Source organism: Bos taurus, chromosome 17 (genome assembly GCF_002263795.3).
Source record: "Bos taurus isolate L1 Dominette 01449 registration number 42190680 breed Hereford chromosome 17, ARS-UCD2.0, whole genome shotgun sequence".
Classification (NCBI taxonomy): Eukaryota; Metazoa; Chordata; class Mammalia; order Artiodactyla; family Bovidae; genus Bos; species Bos taurus.
The window spans coordinates 28,401,323-28,428,827 of record NC_037344.1 but is presented as its reverse complement, the minus strand read 5'-3'; the positions used below and the strand labels follow the sequence as shown (position 1 = coordinate 28,428,827).

General features: G+C 41.1%; 1 long non-coding RNA gene and 1 pseudogene across 1 annotated transcript in view; both read left to right on the top strand.

Moving 5' to 3' along the window:
• The window catches only part of LOC132342590 (uncharacterized), a 141,531-nt gene extending 117,958 nt beyond the window's left edge, over nucleotides 1-23,573 (top strand). Inside the window, exon 4 of the long non-coding RNA XR_009491015.1 lies at nucleotides 23,359-23,573. This is a non-coding gene — a long non-coding RNA (uncharacterized lncRNA). The remainder of the gene's footprint in view (nucleotides 1-23,358) is intronic.
• On the top strand, nucleotides 12,418-14,057 carry LOC782706 (actin-related protein 3-like; annotated as a pseudogene).
• Nucleotides 23,574-27,505: the final 3,932 nt, after the last annotated feature.

The following is a 27,505-nucleotide window of genomic DNA, read 5'->3' as shown; positions in this document are numbered from 1 at the left end:
AAAATGTCAGTTTTTGAGACCCAGGCTGTGCTTTAGAATCAGAATTTAAGATGATTTCTATGAATATTAAAACTTGTGAAACGTTGCCCTGGACCAGTGGGGGCACATTAGAATCACTTGAAGAGATTTTTCTTTTTTAAACAAAACAAAACAAAACTTATGCTCAAGTTTCTCCTCTGTCCCCTCTGTTGAGCCTGTCTGCAGGGTCTGGAGTGGAGTCTCTAGCATGTCCAGTCAGTCCCCCAGCTGTCTGGGGTAACAGCACATTTCCCACAGGCCTTGGAGGCCTGCCACATTGATAGATTAGAAATAGATTATTCTAACCTCACACGGATGTAAAGGACAGACTAGCAAATGTACTGAGGAAAACGAATAGGGTGATAGGAAATATCCTAGCCTAGTTGCTAAGGGTAACAGTTCTGGGGTCTGAAGCCTGGGTCATCAGAACGTCTCTGGCACGGACGAGCTCTGTGCTGGCAGCATCTCTGTGAATCAAAACAATGAATACCTCAGAGGGTTGTTCTAAGGATTCAAACAAGTCAATGCAAATAAAGGATTTGAACGGAGCTTGTCATAGAGTAAGGTCCCCATAAATGTTAGCCACTGTTATCAATAATTACAGGAAAGAATTATCAACATGTTTTCCAAATATGGTAACAAGAAGAGCTGGCATGATAAAAGAGTAGCCAGAGGACTAAAGGTTTACATGTTTTGTGAGACTTAGTGATCAGAAATAGAAACAAGGAGTGGAGGTTGCTTTTTGATTAGGATCAATACGCAGAAGAATATTTTCACAACCAGTGGGCTTCCCTGGTAGCTCAGCTGGTTAATGATCTGTCTACAGTACAGGAGACCCTGGTTTGATTACTGTATCAGGAAGACCCCCTGGAGAAGGGATAGGCCACCCACTCCAGTATTCTTGGGCTTCCCTGGTGGCTCAGACAGTAAAGAATCTGCCTGCAATTTGGGACACCTGGGTTTGATTCCTGGGTTGGGAAGATCCCCTGGAGAAGAGAGTGGCAACCCATTCCAATATTCTTGCCTGGAGAATCCCATGGACAGAGGAGCCTAGTGGGCTGCAGTCTGTGGGGTTGCAAAGAGTTGGACATGACTGAGCAACTCTTAACATTTTAACGATCAGTACCCTCTAAACTAGGGGATAAATGATTGTGTAAGGTAGTGAGTTCTCAGTTCCTGGAAATATTCCAAAACCATTTAGTTGATCGACCATTTATTTGGAACTTTGTAGGAAAATTCATGTAAAGGGCAGTGATTTGGACTATAAATACAATTGATAAAACTTGACAATGGTTTTTAAACTCTAAAGGCCCCAAAGTCCAGTTATTTATTTTTCCTACTATAATTGCCTCTAAGATCTAACTCTCAGAGCCCACAGTCCTGTGGTTTTATCTCAGTTTTTGGAAATCATTTTGGTCATTTTCTCCTTAATCTTGTTGGAGAAAGCAGTTAAGAGTAATCACTGAAGGAGAAGATGTGTAGATGGTCTTATTTAAGGCTTTCATTTATCATGAGATGTAACTGCAGTTAGGTTTAAACAGATATGAGTGCATGCTACATAAGACACATGCCCAAGGCAGCTCAGAGAATTTATTCTGATAGGATTACTGTTTTTTTTTTAGTGTAATGATGTATTTTCAACATGAAAGTCAAAGAACAAAACTTATTTATAAGGCAGTAAATCAATCCCATTATCAGAGCACTGGAGATTTTAGTTAAATAATGTGCCAGATGCAGACCTCCTTGGGTCCCAGCTCTTAGACATAGCTACAGCTCTCACCAGTTTCTTATCTTGTTGTTGTGTTGTGTGTTATTTGCTCAGCTGTGTCCAATTCTTTGCGACCCCATGGACTGTAGCCTGCCAGGCTCTGTCCATGGAATTCTCCAGGCAAGAATACTGGAGTGGATTGCCATGCCCTCCTCCAAGGGATCTTCCCAACTAAAGGATAGAACCTGGGTCTCCCAAATTGCAGGCAGATTCTTTATTGTCTGAGTCACCATCTTCAGTCCTAAATATAAACAGAACTTCATTAACTCATTATTTGTTTGAAAAGGATGGATAGAGTAACAGGAAAAATTAAATGGAAAAGGAGTTGAATGTGTGTGTGCGTGTGCATATCTTTATGAATATATTATTGCTGTGGATTGAATTGTATCCCCTTAAATTAACATACTGAAGCTTTAACTCCCAATGTAATGGTACTCTTGAGAGCTGGGGCCTTTGAGAGGTAATCAGGATCAGATGGTATCATTAGGGTGGGTCCCTGCCGTGTGCTTAGTGCCCTGTTGGTTTGTATAAATTGGCCCCCACACGTTGGAGGACAGATCCAGAGAGAGAGGAGATCACTCCAGACCATATAGGTGGCAGTTATCAAGAGTAAAGAGACTTACACAGAGGTGACTGCGGGATAAGCAGATCACTGTAACTACCTGCCAGGATCATAAAAGTTAATATGAAAACCTTGATAGGTTTCAGTCATGTTTTTGATTCATTTGACTCAACAACATATTCTCTCGAAGCTGCTTCCTTGAAACCTGAAAAATGTATATTCTAAGGACAGGGAAAGGGATCATGAACCTCTGATTGTCCAGGGGCAGCTTTGAGGGTCAGTCAACGGTCATGTCCTTCCAACAGTGCCCTTGTAACAAGAGAAGGAGAGAACGTCTCTCTCTCTTTCTACGTGTGCATACAAAGAACAGGCCATGTGCATACACAGGGAGATGACAGCTACTTAAGGCTAAGAGGAGAGGCCCCAGAGTGAAACTTACTTTGCTGGCACCTTGATTTTGGGCTCTTCAGCCTGTAGGACTGTGAGAAATAAATTTTTGATGTTTAAGCCACCTTATGGGGCTTCCTTAGTGGTTTAGACAGTAAAGAATCTGCCTGCAAAGAGATCCAGGTTTGATCCCTGGGTCAGAAAAGATCCCCTGGAGAAGGGAATCGCTACCCATCCCAGTATTCTTGCCTGGGAAATCCCACAGACAGAGGAATCTGGCAGGCTACAGTCCATGGGGTTGCAAAGAGTAGGACATGACTGAACAACTTTCACTTTTAGCCAACTTATTATGCTGCTGCTGCTGCTGCTGCTTAGTCGCTTCAGTCATGTCCAACTCTGTGTGACCCTATGGACTGCAGCCTGCCAGGCTCCTCAGTCCACGAAATTCTCCAAGCAAGAGTAGCCATTCCCTTCTTCAGGGAATCTTCCCAACCCAGGGATGGAACTTGGGTCTCCTGCACTGCAGGCAGATTGTTTACCATCTGAGCCACCAGGGAAGTGTATTGTTGTTGTATAGTTGCTAAGTCATGTCCAACTCTTTGTGAAACATGGATTATAGCCCACCAGGCTCATCTGTCCATGGGATTCTCTAGGCAAGAGTACTGGAGTGGGTTGTCATGCCTTCCTCCAGGGGATCTTCCCAACCCAGGTATCGAACCCAGGTCTCCTGCATGCAGGCAGATTCTTTACCACTGAGCCACCAGGAAAGCCTAAGCCACCTTATATACATTATTTTATTATGGCAGCCCAGGTTGACTAAAACAGATGTCGTCTGTTTTACAGACTACAAAGCAATTTGTATTCATTTATTCATTCAACAATCATCAGTTGAGTACCTAATATACAGAAGGCCTGAAGCACTGAAAGACAGGTAAGTCACACCTTCTGCCCTTCAGAAATTTATAATGCTCATATGAATAATGTAAAACAGAATAGAGTAAGCAGGGATTTGTAGAAGTTGCCTGTACTTGATTTAACCCTAACTGAAAGATGGTTTTCTTTTGGAAGTTTTGATGAAGACTAGCTTTTGACCCTGGAGAAGGAAATGGCAACCCACTCCAGTGTTCTTGCCTGGAGAATCCCAGGGATGGCGGAGCCTGGTGGGCTGCCATCTATGGGGTTGCACAGAGTCGGACACAACTGAAGCAACTTAGCAGCAGCAGCAGCAGCAGCTTTTGACCCAAGACTTTAAGGAAGAATAAGACTTTTAAATGCTAGAGAAGATGAGCAGAGAGGCTATTCCAAAGTGTGAGTGAAGGTACAGAGAACTGAAAATGTGTAAAACCAGTGGCGGGGAACTTCTGTACAGAGAAATGATTACCGATGATATAAACTGAGAAGTTCCTTTACTTCTGCACCCTGCCTGGTAAGCCCACTGTCTAGAGAAGTTGAGTTCTCAAGAAATAAAATAATATTTTTTGAGTGAACTGGGACTTTTGGGAAACTGATAAAAATATTATTAATGTAGAATTAGATTTTCTTTCAATTTAAAGAACTACCACATTAAAAGAAAAAACCAATCTTTTAAAGGCAGAGAGACAGATTTGCCTGAATCTCACATTGGTGTATTTACAAGCAAACATTGAATCAAAAGGATGAGCTGCCAATCTCAACAATGAGGTAGCTGTAATATGTTAGATGGCTCTTCAAGGAGGAATATTTGTAGAGTACGAGTGGGAGAAGTTATCCAAGAAGCTTCCGGTGGGAAGATTGGGAGGTAGATACTGTAAGCCAGTGGCAGAGTGGAGGTAAGGAGAAGGGAGATTTAGGCTAACCTGGTAAGAATACATGCAAGTTCAGTCAAATGTTCCTCATGTTCTCAGGTCAACTTCTGCCAAGGCAGTTGTCTCTTTGCCTGTACTCTGAAAGCAGTTTATCTTTTTTTTTTTTTGAAATCTGATCAACATTTTAATCCAAACTCAACATATTTTGACACACATATTTGAACCATTTACTACATCGTGCAAGATAGAAAGTCGATTAGAGTATATTTACAGTCCTATGAAGAAAGTAAAGTACAATTCAGAAAAGTTATATCTTTACATTAACCAACAAAAGCTCAGCACTTGTACTTCACTCTCTTAGATCACTACAGGGTTTAGGGGTGATCTCTGTAGAAACAGATTATAAAAATGTCTTCTGCAATTGAAGTACTTTCCACGTTGTTCTCTGCCTCATCTATTTCTCCAGCTAGATTGTGAGCACATTTACATCAGGATAAGTGAGTGTTAATCACTTAATTGTGTCTGACTCTTTGTGACCCTATGAATTGTAGCCCACTGGGCTGCTCTGTCCCTGGGATTCTATAGGCAAGAATACTGGAGTGGGTTGCCACTCCCTTCTCCAGGGGATCTTCCTGACCCAGGGATTGAACCCAGGTCTCCTGCCTTGCAGGAGCCAGGATAGTAGCAGTTATTTTGTAGCTCCAGATCTAACATGATGCCCGGCAATTATTATTTGCTTATGTAACTATTTGCTAAGTGGTGGACAAATTAATGATATAGCATAGCTGAAATTTTGCAGAGCAAAGATTACTCAGTAATACAGAATTAGTGAATAGAATTTGGGAGTAGGAATGGTTAATTGTGGGACTTGAGACGTTGCAGAACACAGATTAAAGCTGCAGGGAAGTGTTAAATTGATTAGGCATTTTTCAAGGTATAAAACACTCACTGAGGAAAGAAGGAAGAATCGTTAACAAATAACTGTTCTCACAAATCCAAATAGTGGGGTAGGTAGGATGAAGAATAGAGGATCACTCAAAACTGGGGTTTGATAGAATAGAGTGGAAAATCATATTTAAAGTGCAACTTTACAGTATCAAGACCAAGTTCCATTCACTACATTGGAAAAATATTATTAAGAAGTCATAGAAACTTGATATCCAATTTTCAAATATTCCATTTTCTTGATGATTCACATCTGAGGATCAGGAGATGTTCTGAAAGTAAGGAAGTGCTCACTTGGTCACCACCCACTAGTTTTTATAGGGGTTACTTGGGGACCCATATGGAGAAGGCAATGGTACCCCACTACTCTTGCCTGGGAAATTCCATGGACCGAGGAACCTGGTGGGCTACAGTCCATGGGGCCGCTAAGAGTCGGACACGACTGAGTGACTTCAGTTTCACTTTTCACTTTCATGCATTGGAGGAGGAAATGGCAACCCACTCCAGTGTTCTTGCCTGAAGAATCCCAGAGACAGAGGAGCCTGGTTGGCTTCCGTCTGTGGGGTCGCACAGAGTCAGACACGATTGACGCGACTTAGCAGTAGCAGCAGTAGGCGACCTATAACCATCTGAATGTATATTGCAATCCTTCCAGGATTTCGGTTGACTGAAGTTTAATTCTAGTGAAAAGGCCTTATTCCACTAAGTGACTGGCTTTATTCTATTAGCTGTTGCTGCATCATAGCTGACGCCGAAAACAATCTGCTTATGTCAGTTGCCATGTCTCAATTATTTCCTAGCACATTTTTCCCCTTTCTATACCTATTGAGACAAAAATCAAAGTTTAAAAAATGTGCAGAATTCATAGCTCACAGTAAAACAGACTATAAAATGCCAAGAACTCAAAGCTTTCATCTGGCCTGTCAGGAAAAGCCCTCTAATTCTAATTTGAATTAGGCCAGAGATGCACAAAATAATTTGAGTAGCTGCTGGTTAATGAGCTGTAGTTTCCAGGTTGGGCCTCTGCATGCTTCCCCTGGAGTACACTGCTTGCTAAGTAATCCACTCTCATTATATCCTCAGCCCAAGGAGTGGCCCATTTGGAGGCGATGTAATGATGTGATGTTATATATCACAAAAATTAGAGAGAGAGAACAAGAACCGATAGGTCATCTGGACTCTCCCCTGCCAGGGCAGGCTCATTCCCCACAATGTTTCCCTGAGTATTTCTGTCCAGGCCTGTTTTAAATGACCTGGGCAATGGAGCTCAAACCTCTTCCCCTGAGAGGCCGTGTGGCAGTATAATAGGCTTCGCTGTTAGCAAACTCTTCCTAGATGTTGATGTTCGGCCTAAGTTTTCTTTTGCTCAATTTCATCTCATTACTGCTGTTATTCCGCTTTTGTGCACCCCAAACAATCCCCCTCTTCTCTCCTTCATGTTCACAGTTTCCTTACACTTGTAAATGTTTTCCTTGCTCCTCTTAGTCATTGCCAGGCCACAGAATGTTTGCCATGGTTTGTAAAAAAACTTTGCTCTTCCTCCATCCACGTTTGTGACTCCCCTCTGATTTCTTCCTTCTTTGATCAAAACTTTCCTGATTTGCGAGGGTCTAGAAAAGCATGCTGTATTTCATACCAGATGATGCTCCTGAGATCATCGGGGCATTCTTCCACTGCTCCGTGACGGATGCTGTTGTGTACACAGCCTAAAATTGCATTGCTTCTCTCAGCTTCCAAACCACACCAAGAAAGTGGAGGTCTGATGTACTATCAGGGCTCGCACTCTGTTGAGCCAGAGAGAAGACATACTCACCTAGAAGCGATGATTAGGCATGTGAATTTGGTCATTTTTCTTTTCAAAAGTCTGCTTTAGGCTCTCGGCTTGATTAAAGTTTGATTAAGGACTGAAGAGAAAAACAAATTACCCCCAAAACAACATTAAAAATAATAATACCTCATACTCTGAACCAGAGTATTCTTTTTTTTTTTTTTTTACCTTGTAATTGCAGTGTGATGATAGTAAAGTAAATGAGTTGTAACTTTACATTCCTTCATGAAAGGAAAGAAGCACAGGGTGTTGGAAAAGATATTCTTAAAAACATTGCAGTTTCCTAGTTTGAAGGAATGGATGGATAAATGAGAGAAAAGCAGAAATGAGAAGTTATTAAACCTCAATTTCCATTGCTCTGAAAGATGAGTTCACACATAGGTACAAGGCCAACTCTAACAGAAAAGATTCTCTGAAATATTTTGCTGAACTTAAGTTATATCCCATGGGATGCAAATGTGTGTTTAATGAATTAATATATGTTATAATATCATTTAACAGATATTGTGTGGATGTGTTATCTGTATTATTTATTCCAGTAATCACAATATAATGAAGTAAAAGCTATGCTATTTATTGTTATTTGTGATTCTACTTCTTTGCCTTGAAGTGCAGTTGACCATGTTTGTTCAATACAAATCAACTTATTTTGAGGGTTGCATCCTAGACTGATTTCTCCATAATCTATGAAGATATGGTGTCACTTGAAACCATGACTGGGAGAAATTTTGTACTTTTTTCTTCTTGCTTTACCTTAGCTTACCATGCAGGTAGGTGAGTGTGAGGTTGGCCCATCGACCCTCTGCAGAGCTGAGTCACAGTAAGAATTGCTACCTCCTGGGAATTTTTTTTTAAAACATCAACTGTACCCAGGATGTGATTCACTATTTTTAAAAAATAGGTATCTGGCTATGCTGGTCTTAGTTGTGGCATGTGGGTGCTTAGTTTAGCATGTGGGATCTAGTTCCCTGACTAGGGATCAAACCCAGACCCCTTGCATCAGGAGCTTGGAGTCTTATTAACCACTGGACCACTAGGGAAATCCTCAGCCTGGGAATCTGGACAAATGGTGAAAGTTGCAGTCTAAATACTGCTGCTGCTTCTAAGTCGCTTCAGTCGTGTCTGACTCTGTGCAACCCCATAGACGGCAGCCCACCAGGCTCCCCCATCCCCGGGATTCTCCAGGCAAGAACACTGGAGTGGGCTGCCACCTCCTTCTCCAGTGCATGAAAATGAAAAGTGAAAGCGAAGTTGCTCAGTCGTGTCCGACTCTCCGCGACCCCATGGACTGCAGCCCACCAGGCTCCTCTGTCCATGGGACTTTCCAGGCAAGACTACTGGAGTGGGGTGCCATTGCCCTCTCCGTCTGAATACTAGCCTCCATTTTTTGATCTTCAGTTAAAAAAAAAAGTATATGTATGTATGTATAGCATTTTGACCAATAATATGATATTGAGGAGTACTGGTACTGTGCTGGTCACTCTTGGGTTTGTGGGAAAAGAATAAGCTTTAAGCATGACCCGCATGGAGATTCAAATGCCATGTTAGAGACAAGACTAATACACAGAAGTGAGCAAACTATCAATGGTTATAAACCTAATGTCCTGTAAATTTATCCTTTTAAGTAATATAGGAAAGTCTGAAAGTATGATTGTTAGTGACACAAGGGAGAGCTATTGGGATGCAGGCCTTTATTGCTATAATGAACACTTATTTAATGCTTGCTACCTGCCAGGAATAGTGGCAGATAGCAAGCCAATGTACAATGATGGATTACCTCTTTTAACCTTTGCTAATCCCACATTTTTATTGATGAGCCTCAGAGAGGCTAAGTAACTTGACTAAATTCACACACACTATTAAGTAGTGGAGTTGAGATTCATACACAGAACTTCTTCAAAATAGAGCTTATGGTATTAATTACTATAAAATAAGGATTCTAACTGGGTCTTGAAGTATAAATATTATTAGCAATTCAGTAAGGATTTTCTGGTATTACTTGGCATCTGACCAAGGACTCCCATAATGCTTGACTTCTTCCTCATACCCACAGCTGCTTCTTTTCTTATGAGAGCCCAAGGGAGAAATGTACATAAGAAATGATGGCAATTGATACATGAAGTAACACTCTGCCAACAGTGTAGAGCTCTGCATGTGGCCTGCATAAATGGGTTTCTTCTTTCATCTGCTTCCAAGTCTTAACTCCACCGAGACACAGAGAATGTCAGATTCTCTCACAACACTCCTGGCAAGAGGAGAGACAAAGATGGTTAGGTTTATCCAAGGATACAGGTACTATCTCAGCCTAACACCATGGGGCACAGGGCATCGGAGAGTACCCTGTATGTGCTCTATACATGCTCACATATGTGAGTTGCTAATGTCCTGTCCCCCCGAATGCCAGTTGTAGCCCATCTACAATCATGGGAACTGGTTCCACTAAGATTAATATTTGAGAAAGAGAAGAGGCATGGAGACCTTGCCTCTCCTCATTACACTCGTGATAATAAAGAGGAGGAGAAGGAACCAGGTATCCCATGCTAGGGGAGTCCAAGTGTGAATGTTGACTATATTAGAGATAGAAGAGACTCTTTGGTTTTCTGAATATACAGAGTTTGAAGGGCCCCTGGGTTATCTGGATGGAGGTGTTCTGTGGGTGACTGGAGCTACCTAGGTGAGGAGCCAGTGCTTGAGGTTCAGGTTTGGAAGTCATCTGTTCAAACATGTCAGGAAAGACCAGAGGGCAAGTAGATTGAATCTTCAAGAGAAGTGACTGAAAATGGGCCATTAGTTATGACAGTCCAGCAAAAAAGGAATACAGGAAAAATGGCAGTAGAAGGTGGTGGGGTAGGTGCAGACAGAGCAGTAACTCCAAAAAGAAGATAATTTTGAGAAGCAGACCCCAATTATCTAGACTGGACAGTTTAGAGAGGCCTAGAGGGATATAGTTCCCCAAAGGACTTTTAATCAAAAGGGACTTAACAATGACCTTTGAGAGAGTAGTTTCAGTATAATGGAGGGAATGGAAATTCAAGTTATGGGAGTTTGGGAGGGAATGTTAATAAGAAATAGAAGTAAAGTAAAAGTTGTTTAATACATAATTCTCAATTGTGGCAATGAGATGGTGCAAGAGGGAAGTAAGACCGAAGATTATCGTATGGAAGAGAGGTAGGGGAAAGTAAAACGGTGGCTGATGATGGCTGATGTGACAACACACCACAATACCTGATATTTCCTCATTTGTTTGCTTGCTGATTGAACAATCTACTGTCTGTCACTTCCAACTAGATGTGAGGTTCAGCAGAATGGGAACTTTGTCCATCATGATCAAAAGGGAAGACTTCCACTGGAATGTAATATCCATGGGACCTCCTCTTTTTTGTTCTTTGCTAGATCTGCCATAATGCAACAGTACCTCCCACACAGCAGAAGTGAAAGTGTTAGTTGCTCAGTCATGTCCAACTCTTTGTGACCCCATGAACTGTAGCCCTCCAGGCTCCTCTGTCCAGGCAAGAATACTGGAGTAAGTAGCCTTGGCCTTCTCTAGGGGATCTTCCTGACCACAGACTGAACTTGGGTCTCCTGCATTGCTGGCAGATTCTTTACCTTCTGAGCCACCAGGAAGTGCTTGATAAATATTTGTTGAATAAATGTATGTCTCATTCCTCAGCATCTACCATAGTGGTTAGCACATAGTGAGTGCTCAAACACTCACACTCATTGTTGATAAATTTTTGGTGAATAACTAAGAATTGAAAGGTGATGTTGTGATCCAGTGGAAGCTAAATGGTGCACCTTTGTAGTGGGTCAGGTAGCATGTTCTGTTATTTTTCTCTCTGAGTTCTTAGTGGCCAAAAGCAATGGAATAATATTATTAATAAAAAGAAAACAGTTAATGTCTTTTGTGACTCCACTGTGTTCCACTTGATATTCTAAGTGCTTTCTGCATTGAAACTTGCTTTATCCTCAGAGAAGCTATATGGCAAGTACCATTGTCATCCTCTTTTACAAGGAGAAAACTGAAGCTCAGAGAGATTTAGCAGAAAAGATGGCCGAGAAGATTCAGAATTGGGGATTACAACTCCCGACAGTTTAGGGGTGACAAATTCCAATATGGTAGTGAAGACAACATTAAAATGTCTTCCTGTGAAGTTCAACAAGGTCTGGAGCCCAGTGGAATCAGGAGGAGGTGGCCATTTAGAAGCAGGTGAAAGGGAGTGTTGGTGAACAGCCTGGTGAGAAGGAGGGAATCAGAGAGTCAAAAGGTGTCTTAGAGATCATGTGGAAGAATTCCTTTATCTTAAAAAACACTATTTTGACTAATCCCTAACTGAAATTATGCATTTCCTTAAATTAAGAATGTAGCCCACAAGTCACAGTATTAGAGCAGTATCTTTAATTTTATCCGCTTGGAAATCCCTGGTGGGTAAAGTATCTGTCTGCAATGCAGGAGAACTGGGTTTGATCCCTGGGTTGGAAAGATGCCCTGGAGGAGGGCATGGTAACTCACTCCAGTATTCTTGCCTGGAGAATCCCCATGGACAGAAGAGCCTGGCAGGCTGCAGTCAATGGGGTTGCAAAGAGTCAGACCTGGTTGAGTGACTAAGCACACACACCTTTGGAAATCTCAGCTATTTTCAAATATTTCTGATTATAACAGATATTTTAAAAATTTATTTATTTATTTATTTTAATTGGAAGATAATTATAATATTGTGACAGTTTTTGACATACATCAGTATGAATTGACCATAGGTATACATGTGTCCCCTCTATCCTGAACCTGCCTTTTTACCTTGCTCTCTATCCTATCCCTCCAGATTGTCAGAGCAGTTTTGGGTGCCCTGAGTCATATATCAAACTCATATTGGTTATCTATTTTACCTACGGTAATTTATATGTTTCAATGCTATTCTCTCAAATCATCCTACCTTCTTCTTCTCTCACTGAGTCCAAAAGTCTGTTCTTTACATCTGTGTCTCCTTTGCTGCACTGCATATAGTATTGTCAGTACCATCCTTCTAGATTCCAAATGTATACATTAATATATGGTATTTGTCAGCTTCGGCTTCCCGGCTCCCCCCCAGACAGAGAGGGTGGCCCGGCCGTGGATGATCAGATAGCTTCTACCTCTCGCTGTCCATCCCTGGCCTCAACCGGCCCCGAGCAGACGGCGGCAGCAGCAGCATCAGGCGAGGAGGAAGATGGCGGGACGGCTGCCGGCCTGTGTGGTGGACTGTGGCACGGGGTATACAAAATTAGGATATGCTGGAAATACGGAACCACAGTTTATCATCCCTTCTTGTATTGCTATTAAGGAGTCAGCAAAAGTGGGAGATCAAGGAGGGTGATGAAAGGTGTTGACGACCTAGACTTCTTCATTGGTGATGAAGCAATAGAAAAACCTACATATGCAACGGAGTGGCCAATCCGCCATGGTATAGTTGAATACTGGGACTTGATGGAAAGGTTTATGGAGCAAGTGATCTTTAAATATTTAAGGGTGGAACCTGAAGATCATTATTTTCTTTTGACTGAACCTCCACTGAATACTCCAGAAAACAGGGAATACACTGCTGAAATAATGTTTGAGTCCTTCAATGTTCCTGGCTTGTACATTGCTGTACAGGCCGTTCTTGCCTTAGCTGCATCTTGGACCTCCAGACAAGTAGGAGATCGGACATTGACTGGTACGGTAATAAGCGGTGGAGATGGAGTCACTCATGTTATCCCTGTGGCTGAAGGGTATGTGATTGGCAGCTGTATTAAGCACATTCCAATCACAGGATGAGATATAACATATTTTATTCAGCAATTGTTGAGAAACTGAGAAGTAGGAATTCCTCCAGAGCAATCCTTGGAAACTGCTAAGGCAGTGAAGGAGCACTATAGTTATGTCTGCCCAGACTTAGTAAAAGAATTTAACAAGTATGATACACATGGATCAAAGTGGATTAAACAGTATACTGAAATCAATGCTATCTCAAAGAAAGTTTTCCATTGATGTTGGATATGAGAGATTCTTGGGACCTGAAATTTTTTTTCATCCAGAGTTTGCTAACCCAGACTTTACCCAGCCTATCTCAGAAGTTGTAGATGAAGTAATTCAGAATTGTCCTATCGATGCCAGACATCCTCTCTACAAGGATATTGTCCTCTCTGGAGGTTCAACCATGTTCAGGGACTTTGGACGTTGTTTGCCAAGAGATTTGAAAAGAACTGTAGATGCCAGGCTGAAATTAAGTGAGGAATTGAGTGGTGGTAGATTGAAGCCAAAACCTGTTGATGTACAAGTCATTACACTTCACATGCAACGATATGCAGTTTGGTTTGGAGGATCTATGTTGGCTTCCACACCTGAGTTCTACCAAGTATGCCACACCAAAAAGGATTTTGAAGAAATTGGACCTAGCATCTGTCATCACAATCCAGTGTTTGGAGTCATGTCGTAAAATTGGCTTCATAGTTATTGGGGTTAGGGAGGTGGGGAAGAAACAGTCTTTCTGATTACCTGTTTTGTCTGGATGGCTGGTTTTGAACCTGACTTGAAATAATAAGACCAAACATTAATTATACAGGAATATTTTAATAAGTATATCAACATGCGAATGTGGAGGAGAGCGAAAATGATTAAGTGTTTTTCTTTAGATTGAATATTTGAATCTTACGTGTATCAAAAAAAAGTGGGTTTTAGTTCTTTCTGTGCCCTGGTATTTTGTATATTATTGAATTATCCAAGATTTGATGGGATTTATCGGTATGTAGATAGCTCTATAATGCTTGAATTGTACACTTTGAAGTGTGTGCAATGCAAGAGCTTGTTTTATTTCATACTTTTTATACTTTGAGGAAAAAATGTCAAAGAAAAACTAGTATTTGAGGGTAAAAATAAAAAAGTGACCAAGTAAAGGATAAATACAAAAAATAGCCTGTGAGACTTGGCATACACACACACTCATGGGATTCCGGTTATTATGAAGTGCTTCCACCCTCCTGTGCCCCCCATGGTTTTCTTTGCAAGTGCTTTTGGGACTAAGAAGCTAGTGTCTTGGGTTAACTGAGGCCTGATAGTGCTTTCTGATTACTCGCATTCTGTTTTCTTGCTTTAAAGGAAAAGTAAAGACAAGACTGTTGGACCAGTAAAAAAACAAATAATATATGGTATTTGTCTTTCTCATTCTGACTTACTTCACTCTATAATAGATATTTTGAAGTATTATTTATAATTATCCTTACTTCAAAATTAGTCTTTATTAGACCTGCCAATATTAGATCTGCCATTTTATTGATTGAGTTACTAAAGAAGCATAGATATTATTATATGACAATTTTGTTTTTTAAATATTTGATAACTGATACAGAATAGTTAGTTTTATTTATATTTTTATATATTTTATATAAATAAATTATATAAAATAAATATTTTATATAAAATATAAAATTTTATATTTTATATATATTTTCTTTTATACACTTAAACCCATTCTTCTGAGAAGGGTTTCACAGGCTTCAGCAGGTTGTCAAAGGGGTCTATGGCCCCAAATGATTAGCCTTGTGATAAGAAAATGGGGCCTGGAGGGCTTACAGGACCCAAAATCCTGTAATTGGTACCAGCACTGAAGCCAGCATCCAGACCTCCTCTCTTCTACTACCACATTGATGCCTTTTGGTGTCATAGAAAATGAGAAGTTCTGCTTGCAGAAAAGGAATAGTTTGGAGGATATTATAGACTGAATGTTTGTGTGCCTCCAAAATTTACATGTTGAAATCCTAACTCCTAATGTGATAGTATCAAAAGGTGGTATTTTGGGGAGGTAATTAGGTCATGAGAGTGGAGCCCTCATTTGTGAGATTACCACCCTTATAAAAGAGATCCCAGAGAGCTCCTTTGTCCCTTTCTACCATGTGAAGAAGCAGCAAAAAGACAGTCATCTATGAGCCAGGAATGACCCTCACCAGACTTCAGCTGTGTCAGTGCCTTTACATTGGACTTACCAGCCTCCAGAACTATGAGAAACAAATGTTTGTTGTTTAGGCCACTCAATCTACGGTACTTTTATTACAGCAGCTGGGATGGACTAAGACAGAGGGCAGGTGGAGTGGTTGGAGATGGGCAGTTGGGCTCCCTGCTCATTTCATCTCCAACTCTCTGTCACACACATGTTGAGTAAAGAGAAAGTAAATCCTTCTGTCTAGCATGGGGGAGAACAATTAACGGGCAGCCTCTATCTGGGAAATTTATGTCCAATATTTGATGAATTATCTTGCTTTTTAGCCTACTATCAATTCCCAACTCATCTGCTGATTCTCATCAGAGCTGGGTTCAGGACCCAGCCTGTCTTAGATTCTGACATTATCTTTCTGCTGTGTTATGCTTTCATAAATCTACCAAGCTTTTTAAGAGATGTTTTCAGATTATAACTTTCCTACTTTGAACACTGCCTTTTTGGGAGGCCTCCCAGTGTTTTTTGTCTTGGTGGTGAGGAAGGGACCTGCATACCCCAAGGGAAAAAGAATTGGATGATAAGAAGCAAGAAGGTGCTAGAAGGAGGGGGAGGTAAAAAAACCATGATTGGTGACATTGGCCTGTGATGTGTGAAAAATTACAGTGAGGTATCATCTCGCACCTGAGTGGCCATCATCAAAAAATCTACAAACAATAAATGCTGGAGAGGGTGTGGAGAAAAGAGAACCCTCCTACACTGTTGGTGGGAATGTAAACTGGTGTAACCACTGTGGAGAACAGTGTGGAGGTTTCTTTAAAAACTAGAAATAGAACTATCATATGATCTAACAGTCCCATTCCTGGGCATATATCTAGAAGAAACATAATTTGAAAAGATACATACACATCAATGTTCACCGAAGCACTATTTAAAACAGCCAGGACATGGAAGCAACCTAAATGTCCAGTGACAGATGAATGGATAAAGAAGATGTGGAACATGTATACAATGGAATATTGTTCAGTTATTAAAATAAAGAATGAAACAGCAACATGGATAGACCTAGAGATAGCCATACTGAGTGAAGTCAGACAGAGAAAGATAAATATCATATCTGTGCATGCATGCCTGTATCATTTATATGTGAAATCTAAAAAAAAAAAAATGGTACAAGTGAATTTATTTACAAAACAGAAATAGTCACAGATGTGCAAAACAAACATGGTTACCAAGGGGGAAAGGGCATAAATTGGAAGATTTGGATTGACATATACACACTAATATATAAAATACATAATAAGGACCTACTGTATTACACAGGGAACTCTACTTACTACTCTTTAATGACTTATATGGGAAAAGGATCCAAAAGAAGAGTGGATGTTATACGTGTAATCGATTCATTTTGCTGTACAGCAAAAGCTAACACAACATTGTAAATCAACTATTCTCCAATAAAAAATTAATTTTTTTTGAAAAGGATAAAGTTAATTCTCAAAAACCCCCCCCAAAACCCACAACTCAACAGTGCACAAACAAGGGGTCTGACTGATGAGCCTGAGGGAGGAATTAGGTTTAGAGTGTGGTGGCATGGTTGAGAGTTTGTTCAGGAACATTTTGATGAAGAGTGGTGGAGGAGGAAGCTCTGAGGAGTTCTTCAAAGAGTAGGTGAGCATGAAGGTGGGTCAGGTGCACTGAGAGAAGGCAAGAGGAAGGAACGAACCTTGACCGGTGGGTGCCCATCATGCAGCAGATATTGTAGATACTCAACATATTACCTTATCTAATCTTTAGCTGGGTGGGATAGTTGTGATCCCCATTTACACAAGAAGAAGAAAAGATGCAAGAAATCAAATGATACAAACACAAGTGTTCCAAAACTGGAAATTGAGATTTCAGTGCACACTTAACTTATTCAAAATCCCTCATATTTTTCTCTGTGCCTTGATGCTTTCCAAAGAATTAAGGAAGCATTTGGAGCACGAGGCGATCAGACAAAGTGATAGGAGATGCGCATGGGCGTGCATGCACAGATTGGCAGTACAGTCCGGGAAGTCTGCCCAAGAAGGAGGCAGAGGAAGAGGCATTCGAGCTTTTGTCAGTTCCCCTTTCAGGTGTCTGTTATTGAGTGTTATCGTGGGTTTCTTTTGGAATGAAAGTGACTACATTCCTGTATTAAAGTAATGCAATGTAACAGCCGTCTAAATAGGATGCTAATAAAATAACAATGCATTGCACAAGCCTTTGCTTCTGGAGATTTTTATTATAGTATCCTGCTAAGAGTGAACTTTGTTTGAACTGCCATAAGCAAAGTATTTGGGAAATGATTGTTTTGGAGGTAGCACATGGAAATAAACTTTCCTCACTCCCAACTCGCAGTATCACATAATCTTGAGGGGGGACTGTTTTGTTGCCAGGGCTGATATGTAGCCATGGGACAGACAGGGAGCAAAAAAAGAGAGTGTTAATCTGTGGAAATGGAATACACTGGCTGGAAATGCTGATATGTAGTCTTGGGACAGATAGGGGCCAAAAGAGGAGAGTGTTATTCCATGGAAATGGAAGATACTGGCTGGAAATGCTAGAAACATTTAGTACTTCCAGAGGAGATGTATCCATTTGCCCTTTCTGAAAAAGCAAGCATTTGAAAATTTAGCTCTGAGATTTGTCTCTTATCCGATTATTTTTTGCAGAAAAAACAGCATATTTCCCAAGCCAGATTGTAATATTTCTGTGGCATACTCTTACCATGAAAGCAAATTTCCTTCATAAAAATAAAAAGCCAGAAATAGTATACTTTCATATTATACTTTGTCTTTGATGTGGTGTGTGTGGTCAGTCGCTTCAGTTGTGTCTGACTCTTTGAGACCCTATGGTCTCTAACCTGCCAGGCTCCTCTGTCCATGGGATTTTTTCAGGCAAGAATACTGGTGGAGTGGGTTGTCATTTTCTCCTCCAGGGGATCTTCCCAACTCAGGGGTCAAACTCATGTCTCCTGGTTGGCAGGCAGATTCTTTACCTCTGAGCCACCAGGGAAGCCCTCCTTTGTTGTTGATGACACTTAACAAGTTAAGGAAATAGAAGTAAAAATTTTGAGAATGAGATTTGTATAATGAGTCAAATTAATAAGCCCCGTTTATCGAAAAGCTTTTTGTAATCCTCTTTCATTTGTTCTTTAAGGTAAGCAAAATTTGTCATTCAAAGCCCTTTTTTTAACATCTCTATATGAAGTGAGAACCAACAATTTAATTCCGTTTGTAATCTTTTTAACTTTGTGTGTGTTCCTGTGTGTGTGAGAGAGAGAAAGACAGAGACACCTTTCATTATGAGAAAGAGGGAGCAAAAGAGAGAGAGACCTTTCATTACGAGAGAGAGAGAGAGAGAGAGAGAGAGAGAGAGAGAGAGAGAGAGAGAGAGAAAACTTCCATTACCTCAAAGATCTCAAAGCTGGTTTCCCGCCCTGTAAGTACTCTGGGCAAATCTAAATATCACCAGTGCTATCTTAAAACAAATATTCTGTTTTCTGTTTCTTCTTGGATTAACATTTGACTCTCCTGTTCATTCATCTCTTATTTGTTTGTTTGTTTATATGTGTCAAATAGCTACAGGTATAGAAAAACAATATTTTCTGCTCTTTGCAATTTTTCTAGGTTGCCAGGTTGTGTGAAAGTCCTGGCTTATTAATGTACCTGACTCTCCCAGCATTTATCACAAATGTAAATGAACAGTCTGTGGTGTAGCCTGTTTTCAGGATTGCGCTGATGATCATGTTGCTATGGTGACAACAGAGCCGACAGGTTCGTGAGACAGTATTAGTAACGTAGCAGCTTGAAACTTAATCAGCGCACCTCGACTTTCCCCCCATATTTCAATATCACTTCGGCAAATTGAATTCCAGGCAGTTGTCAGTCCAATGTATTCCCTGTGGTTTCTCCTCTGCAAAATTGCCTCTTTATTCTATACACTGATGATCATGGAGTAATTGAAATCTGCAGCTGTTTGTCACGCTATTTTTACAACTCTGCCTTGTCGCCAGCAACCTTTGTGTGGTGTGCACTGCAGGTAACAATTAGATCCAGAAACCTCTCTTTGGTTGAACAAGTGAAGGATTGTTTTCCCCTAATACTCCCGATTTTGGATACTTTATGTGATACCTTGTTTTGTGGGGGAAAGTTCAGCCAAGGTTTAATCACAGGCTATTACAGCAGCATGACTGGGCTCTGCCTTCTCTGCTTCCAGCGATGGGGAGACAACTGGAGTGTTGAGAAAAAGGGCTACCTCCTCAGGGGAACTGCCCCTCAATCTCCTACCAATCTGCTCTCCAGCCGTTTCAGAAACTGGACTCTCCAGTTACTATTGGCCCTGAAACACTTGCAACAATAGATGAGAGAACACAATTCAGTGTGGAAAAGAAAGCAGCGGCCCAGGACATGTAGCATGGCTCAGGCATGGCATAATGCTTTCTCTTTAGGCTGCTTTGTAACTCGGGGATTTAAGACCCTTCGCTCTTTCCAGTGAACTGTCCCATTATAAGATCTCCCTATACCCCTTCTGGGGTTGTTTTGAGGGTCACTACATGATTTTTTTTTCTGAATGTGAACTCCAAGGGAACATAAACTGCGCTTTATTTGGAGTCCAGCAGGTAAAAAGCATCCCTTCTCTTCTGCTCTCTGTAATATATGCTGACGTCAGTGGGAAGCTACTGCTTTTCCCCTCTCAGCTGAGAGGTGTGCTGTGTGCTAAGTTGCTTCAGTTGTGTGCGACTCTTGGCAACCCTATGGACCATAGCCCGCCAGGCTCCTCTGTCCATGGGATTCTCCAGGCAGGAATACTGGAGTAGGTTGCCATGCCCTTCTCCAGGGCTGATGATTTCATTTTATGTGTTCCACCCACCCCAAAATGAACATGATAGCATGAGACAGGAATGGAGGATTTCCTGATTTTATAAAATAATGAAATGACCAGGGAAGAGCTGGGTCTTTGGAGATCCAGGAAGGATGTGGTCTTTCCTGCCTCCCCGTGACCCATCAGTAGTCTTCTCCACACATTCTGTCCCCTTCCCAGCACTGACCGAGGACCACAATTGCCTGCTTTCTAGTGAAGCCCCTTCCTGCTGTGTGCATTCTTCTCTTCTGGTCCCTCTAGCCCAGCGGTCTCGCCTTCTTCTTACTATTGTGCTATTCAGACACTGACATTGTCTAGGGTTCTTTGCACAGTTTAAAAGTTAATGAAGTTCAATCTGTGAATAATCTTTCTGTTGTTGTCATGGAATACCAACTGGGTATAGAGAAAAAAAATTGCTAGAGAGCTCTTAATAGAATCATCAGCAACAAACATGCATTGCAGCTATACATTGCAAAAGCAATGCAAATATGAGAGCTAAGTTTTGTATTGTTTTGAAGTATCATTTTTTTTTTAATTTAATGAGAAAATTGCCCAGCAATTTGATCGTGTGTTTTCTTCGCTAGTTATTGCCTTCTGGCCCATATGTGTGTCGTGTGATAGTGACCTTTCCACAGCAGATGGCTTTGTATGTTCATAGAAGCTCAGTTCAGTTCAGTTCAGTGGCTCAGTCATGTCTGACTCTTTGCGACCCCATGAATCGCAGCACGCCAGGCCTCCCTGTCCATCACCAACTCCCGGAGTTCACTCAAACTCACGTCCATTGAGTTGGTGATGCCATCCAACCATCTCATCCTCTGTTGTCCCCTTCTCCTCCTGCCCCCAATCCCTCCCAGCATCAGAGTCTTTTCCAATGAATGAGCTCTTCGCATCAGGTGGCCAAAGTATTGGAGTTTCATTTTCAGCATCATCCCTTCCAATGAACACCCAGGACTGATCTCCTTTAAGATGGACTGGTTGGATCTCCTTGCAGTCCAAGGGACTCTCAAGAGTCTTATCCAACACCACAGTTCAAAAGCATCAATTCTTCGGCACTCAGCCTTCTTCACAGTCCAACACTCACATCCATACATGACCACTGGAAAAACCATAGCCTTGACTAGATGGACCTTTGTTGGCAAAGTAATGTCTCTGCTTTTCAATATGCTATCTAGGTTGGTCATAACTTTCCTTCCAAGAGCCAATGACAAATTAGAAATTTAGTGAATATTAGAGGATTGATGGTAGCTGGTGATCCTGGGAGTATCTCTCTCTCTTTTTTTTAGTTTTTGAACTTTATTTTCTTTATTATGGGCTTCCTTAGTGGCTCAGCGGTAAAGAATCCACCTGCCAATGCAGGAGACTGAGAAGATGCAGATTTGATCCTTGAGTTGAGAAGTTCCCCTGGAGAAGGAAATGGCAACCCCCATTCCAGTATTCTTGCCTGGAAAATTCCATGGAAAAAGAATCCTGGTGGGCTACATACAGTACATGGGGTCGCAAAGAGTCAGACATGACTGAGCTACTAAACAACAACAGCAGCAGATTTTTTTATTTTATTGGCCCTTCCTATCAATATTAGAGTCTCAGGCCTAATATTGAACTTGAAAGTATAAAAAAGTCCTATATAATTTGAAAGCTAGGAAAATTGTTTGTTCTATTAATTAAGGGTTAAACAGAAAGAGTCTCTCCTTAGTATCACTTAGATATGTCTTTTCTTTATGTCCCTCAAGGCTTCATAAGCATCCCCCCTCCTTAGTTCCTTTCAGTGATTTGTGTGTGTGTGTTCAGTCACTCAGTCATACCCGACTCTTTGGGACTCCATGGACTGTAGCCCACCAGTCTCCTTTATCCATGGAATTTTCCAAGCAAGAATACTGGAGTGGGTTGACATTTCCTTCTTCAGGGAATCTTCCCAACCCAGGGATAGAACCCGTGTCTTCTGCATCTCCTGCATTGGCAGGCAGATTCTTTATGGCTAGCACTGCCTGGGAAGCCCCCTTTCAAAGATACTTTAATTCAAGTGCCAATGAAACAGATTTCAAGGGCAGAGCTGTAATTAGGGCAGAGGGCATGGAAATTTAGAGGACACTCAAATTTAAAATAATGTTTTAAAAGATTGGTACATTTACAAGTTTACAGCATATGCACTCCTTCAGCATTACAAGAACAAATGATCTTAATACCTACTTAGCAAGAGTGATTGGCTCAAACAGGAGGCTACCAGATGGCTCAGCATTGTTAATAACGCCCATTTGAGAGCACATCGTGAATCACAAAGTCGAGGGCAAATTTTAAGGCTCCAGGTGGCAAATTTAAAACAAGGAATTATTTAAAATCTTTATTTGAAAAAGAAAAGAAATGAATACCAAGTTGCAAAGTGGAAAAATGCTTCACTTTTTAAGAATTATATATGTAATGCTACTTAGTTATGTAGAACTTACTGTAAATTGATTTGCCACAAACAAACAACAAAAAACCAAGTTTATTAAAACTGTTGTGCCATGGAGTTTTTTCCTTTTCATTTGAGTCTTTCCTTCCCTCCTCCTTTCTTCCTCCCTCCCCCCTTCTTGCTTTCATTCTTTGTTTATTTTTTTTGTGTGTGATAGATTATCTGTTACAATTAAAACTATATTCAGGTCAAACTTAGAGCACCTGTAGGGGGTCTCACCTTGGGTGTGTGGGGTTTTGTTTTGATGGCCCCAGGTAACTCTTCACACCACAGAAAGAGTCATTATTTTATAATATAAGTCATGGTTACAAAGAAGCACTTACAAGTGGTTCTCCAAGTTTGAGACTTGCCCAGCTTCCATTCTGAAGAGGTCCCAAGGTTTCTTAATTAGGAGATCTTGGAAGCCTGAATGAACTGGGCCTGTATCGACCCCTTCTTGGAATCCTTAGAGGAAATCCCACTGTCTTTTCCCTTGAGGAATTGACTAGACCAAGATTTGATTTCCTAGTCCACCTTTGATTCTGGATTTATTAAATTGATTTAAACCTATGCATGCTTCTTAAAATTATTCTCATTTGCCTCATGAGTATGTACCAACACATTCTGGCCAAAGCAGCCTTCGGGTTTTCCTTTACATCTGGGCTGAAATCACATTTCTCCGAGCCCTTCTCCGTTCCATCCATATGGAACTTGCCCCCTCCAAGTTTCCCAGGCTCTTTCTGGGAGCCCCTGAATGGGTGTCTCACATATGTATCCAAACATATCCAGTATGCCCTTCTATTTCCAGGTCCTGTGGCCTCTGAAAGTCTTACCTCAGTGACTGCTCATGGTGCCGACCTCCTGGGTCAAGAGTCGTGTCTTTGCAGGATCTCAAAGCCTCAGGCCTTGAAGGGGCAGAGGTAAGGAGAGCTATTTCCTTTGCAACTCTTAAGTTATATTTGGTCATCCAGGCCCTAAATCAGCTTAGTGTGTGGCAAAATTTAGATTTAATTATGGTTTTTGAGTGCTTATTATGTGATATTGCTATTTTTTTTTTTGGTCTTAAAGATTTTATGAATTGTTTCATCAGTGCAAGTTCCTCGGTCCCTCTTGAGCCTCTTGTTAAATTCATTTGTCAGTCACAGCCATCACCCCACAGGTATTCAAATCTGCTCCAAGTAGCCAAATGAGGGGATTTTTTAGCACTCCATCCCTATCTCCTAAAGCAACCTAAACTTCCTGATGTGATCGATCTGATTCCCAAAACAACCTATTTTCTTTCCTTTCTTGAACTCTTCTGTGTTAACTGGGCATCTAGAATAGGTGCTTTGCCAGTTAACAGGCTCTGCAGAGTGAGTAGTTTCTCCTGAGGGTTGCCTGTTCAATAGGTAAATTCAGACTTCTTATGAAACAGAGAGCCACTTGAACCTCTGATTTACAGTTTCTCTAGATTCTGCCTTCCTTAGCAGACTCAAAGGCCTTTGGACAAAGTTTGAGTCCCAGCTTGAGCTCTCAGAAATCTGCACTTCCCTATGCTTCAGCAGTATCTTCAAAAAAGTAGTGCAAATATCCTAGGAATGGGAAACCAAAAGTCCAGGAAGATCCAGGTGTCTCTATCTTCCTTATTCCCTTTGTGTGGTGTGCGTGTGTTTCCCAGGTCAGTCAGGGACAGAGTCATCACTAGGACAAGTGCTACTGATTCTGTGTCCATGGCAGCACAAAGGAGAGCAGGCCTTACATGCAGGTAGCGAGGTTATAGAAAATGGACTGACATTGCATTTATTCTCCGGGAACATTTGGTTTTATCTTTGAAACTCAGGTGCAGAGTGTGTACTTGTACAGCACTGGCATCATTCATTCATTCATCACACACATTTATTTTTAAGATCTGAGGAAGGTGAGCCATGAAACTGCAAGAGAAGAGAAAAGTCCTCTTGGCAGGGTCGGGGTTGGGGGTAGGCAGCCAGTATCAAGGCTCTGATGTTGGAGTGTGCCTGGTGCTGGCTGAGTGTCAAAGATTAGGGAAAAGGAGGTCAGAAAAGGGGCTGTAGCATGAGGTTTGTAGAGGGCTTCTTGGGGAGCTACAGCATTGGCTGTGAGTCAGGTGGAAAGCAACTGAGAGAAGGTAGCTGCATTTCTGAGACAGGGAGACTACAGGAGAGCAAGACTGAGGTGGGGAGTGGTGACCAGCTCTGCTTTTGTCATGATAACTCTGAAGTGTCTGTTAGACCTCCATGTAGAGCTGCTAAACAGGCAGCTGTATCACACACCCACAGTTCAAGGGACAGAGCAGGGCTGTAGACGTAAAGCAGGAGTCATCAGTGGGTATTCAGAGCCAGGAGGTTGGATGAGATTTACAAGGGCAGCACCAGGCCCACCTGGAGTCAGTGGCAGCCCATGAAAGGTGGGACCAGCGTCAAGTAGGATGCTTCCCTTTGGCTCTGCTTACCTGCTGGCACATGGGCCCAGGGTTCCCAGAATTAGATTTAACCAAGGTCAGAGTTTCACCAGGACAGTGTGACAAAGCAAGAGGAGGCAAAGGAAGGGAGAGTGTGCACAGAAGTGATTACAGTAAGGGGTCATGGAATGTATCTGATGTGAAGGGTAAAGAGATGGAAAGGGATGGATTCAAGGGCAAGTGGTGGGATCAGTGAATTACTAACATATGTCCTGGTTGGGTAGAAGAATGATAGGAGTTGGGATTCTCAAGGAATAAACTGGAAAGATAAAAGGGGAAATTGGGGCTCAGGGTGCTTCAGCAGGGACTGTGGAAGCACTGAAGTCATTTGTAATGATAGAGTTTATGGTCATTATTTTAGGGTGGGCTGTGACCCACTTCAACCATTGTGGAATAGGTTTAGTGGATCAAGACCAGCGTATTTATCAAAACTAAATACAATATAATGGAAGATATTCGAGTGATTACAAGTAACAAGAACACTTATTGCTTTGTGAAATGTTTGTTTCAATCATACATAGATATATGTATTCATATAAGTTATGTACATAGAGGGGTCTGTTTGTAGTGGGTCATCTTCATACATTTCTTAAATTAAGGCAAGTTGAAAAAGTTTGGAAAACACTGTAGGGTTTGTTTGTGGGAACAAGTACCTGAGGATAAGGTCCTTAGAAGTATTTTAATGTCCTAAAAAGACTTTAGAAAGCCAGCCATTCCTGAGTGTCTTGTGTGTGATGAAAGTTAATAACTCAACACACCCAAACCAAACAATAACACACTTATGAGGGACTCTGTTGTTAAATTTGCAAGTCTTCTTCAAATCTAAATAAAAGATACTCTTTTCTTTTTCTGACATTTGTAAGTATAGGCTTTGTTAAAAAGTAGAACATGTGCAGGGAAAAAATGAAAACCATAAAACAACATATACTGAAAAGTTGATTTTCCTCTTACCTCAAAAATAGTAAATACTCTTGCATTACCTTCATTAGAAATAAGGAAAGGTGATCCGTCCAGTGGGGTCTTTATTTGTGATAAGGCCACTCCTGGTTCCTAATCGGTGGAACTGGGGTAATGAGTTGCTCTTCCAGAACAAGAAAATGTTTTGCAGATGCTCAGACTCTTTTTCCCTTTGGTGGCCAGTATCAAGAGTGTAAAGAGCAATGGTCAGAATGAGGAACAGAATCTGTGATCCAATCACCTCAGGTATCTGCATGTTGTACTTAAAAACTCTGCAGGAACCATATGCAGAAACGCACACACAAATTGAATCGGAAATGGAGAATCCCCCTGGGTACAAGATTTATTTTTCTCGTTAGAAAAAAAGGAGTGGGCCTGAGAGTTTATCCTTATTTGGATGAGAACTTTAAAAAGCCAATGATGCAGAGAGTCCTCATTAAAACACCACCTGCGTGCTTCTGTCCTCTTGGGAAAACGATCAGCACCAAGGAAGGGTCAAGCCTGCTCAGGAAATTCTAAATCATATCGATTATTCTTATGCAGCCCCAGAAAGGGTCAAGCCTGCTCAGGAAATTCTAAATCATATCAATTATTCTTATGCAGCCCCAGAATCCAGTTTCTGGTTTAAAAGGTTGAAAACTCGTTAAGGGTTTTTTGCTTTTGCTGTGTGGACCCCAACGAGAAGGTATTATAAAAGGTTATTGCAACTGGGTCTATGAAAGTTCTGTCGATTGAGAGGGAAGAAAATGCAAGTAGACATTATAAAAGATTACTTTCTGTGCTGCTAATGATCACTTTTGGTTTTGGTTTTCCTGAATGTTCAGGAAAGAAAGAGAACTCACCGGAAAGGAATGTGTTGCAAAAGAATAATTGCCCAGTACATTACACAGCATAGTGGGGTTATAATGAGTATGAGAAAGTGCAATATCTAACCAACCCTGAGTTACAGTAATAGTTTGATTCAACTTCTTATGCAGAATGCTGAGCAACCAGATAGTTTTGCCCAAAAGATCGGACTGCAATTGTTTTGAAAGTTTCTTGGGGGAAATGCAATTAGTGACAAGATTTAATAAAGTCAAAAAACAACTGAATGTGATGATGAGCCCCTGTTCTTTTGTTCTTTTATATAATGTAAGAAATAGCAAGAAAATGATTACATTATACCTAAATGAATTAAACAAAGCTCCAAAACATAAATTAGAATTTAACTATGCCATTAAAAACTAATTTAACTTGCAAGCCATCATTACTAGATAATAAAGGCCCATTGCAAAATGTACAAGAATATCTTGTGAACATGTGGGAAAAAAAACAAGTAATAAATCTCATTGAGCAGATGAGTTTGTGTTACATTAGCAGATAAAAATGCTGAATGGATATTTCAGGATATAATGAAAACCAGCAAGTAATGGAACAACTGGTTTGCTTAATTTTTTTGGTCATAAATGGTTTTATAGTTAAAGGAAGGCCTCAGGGAAAGTTAGGGAAGCGCACACAATGTTTGGATTCGGTGCAATAAAATCTGTTCTCAAACCAGGAC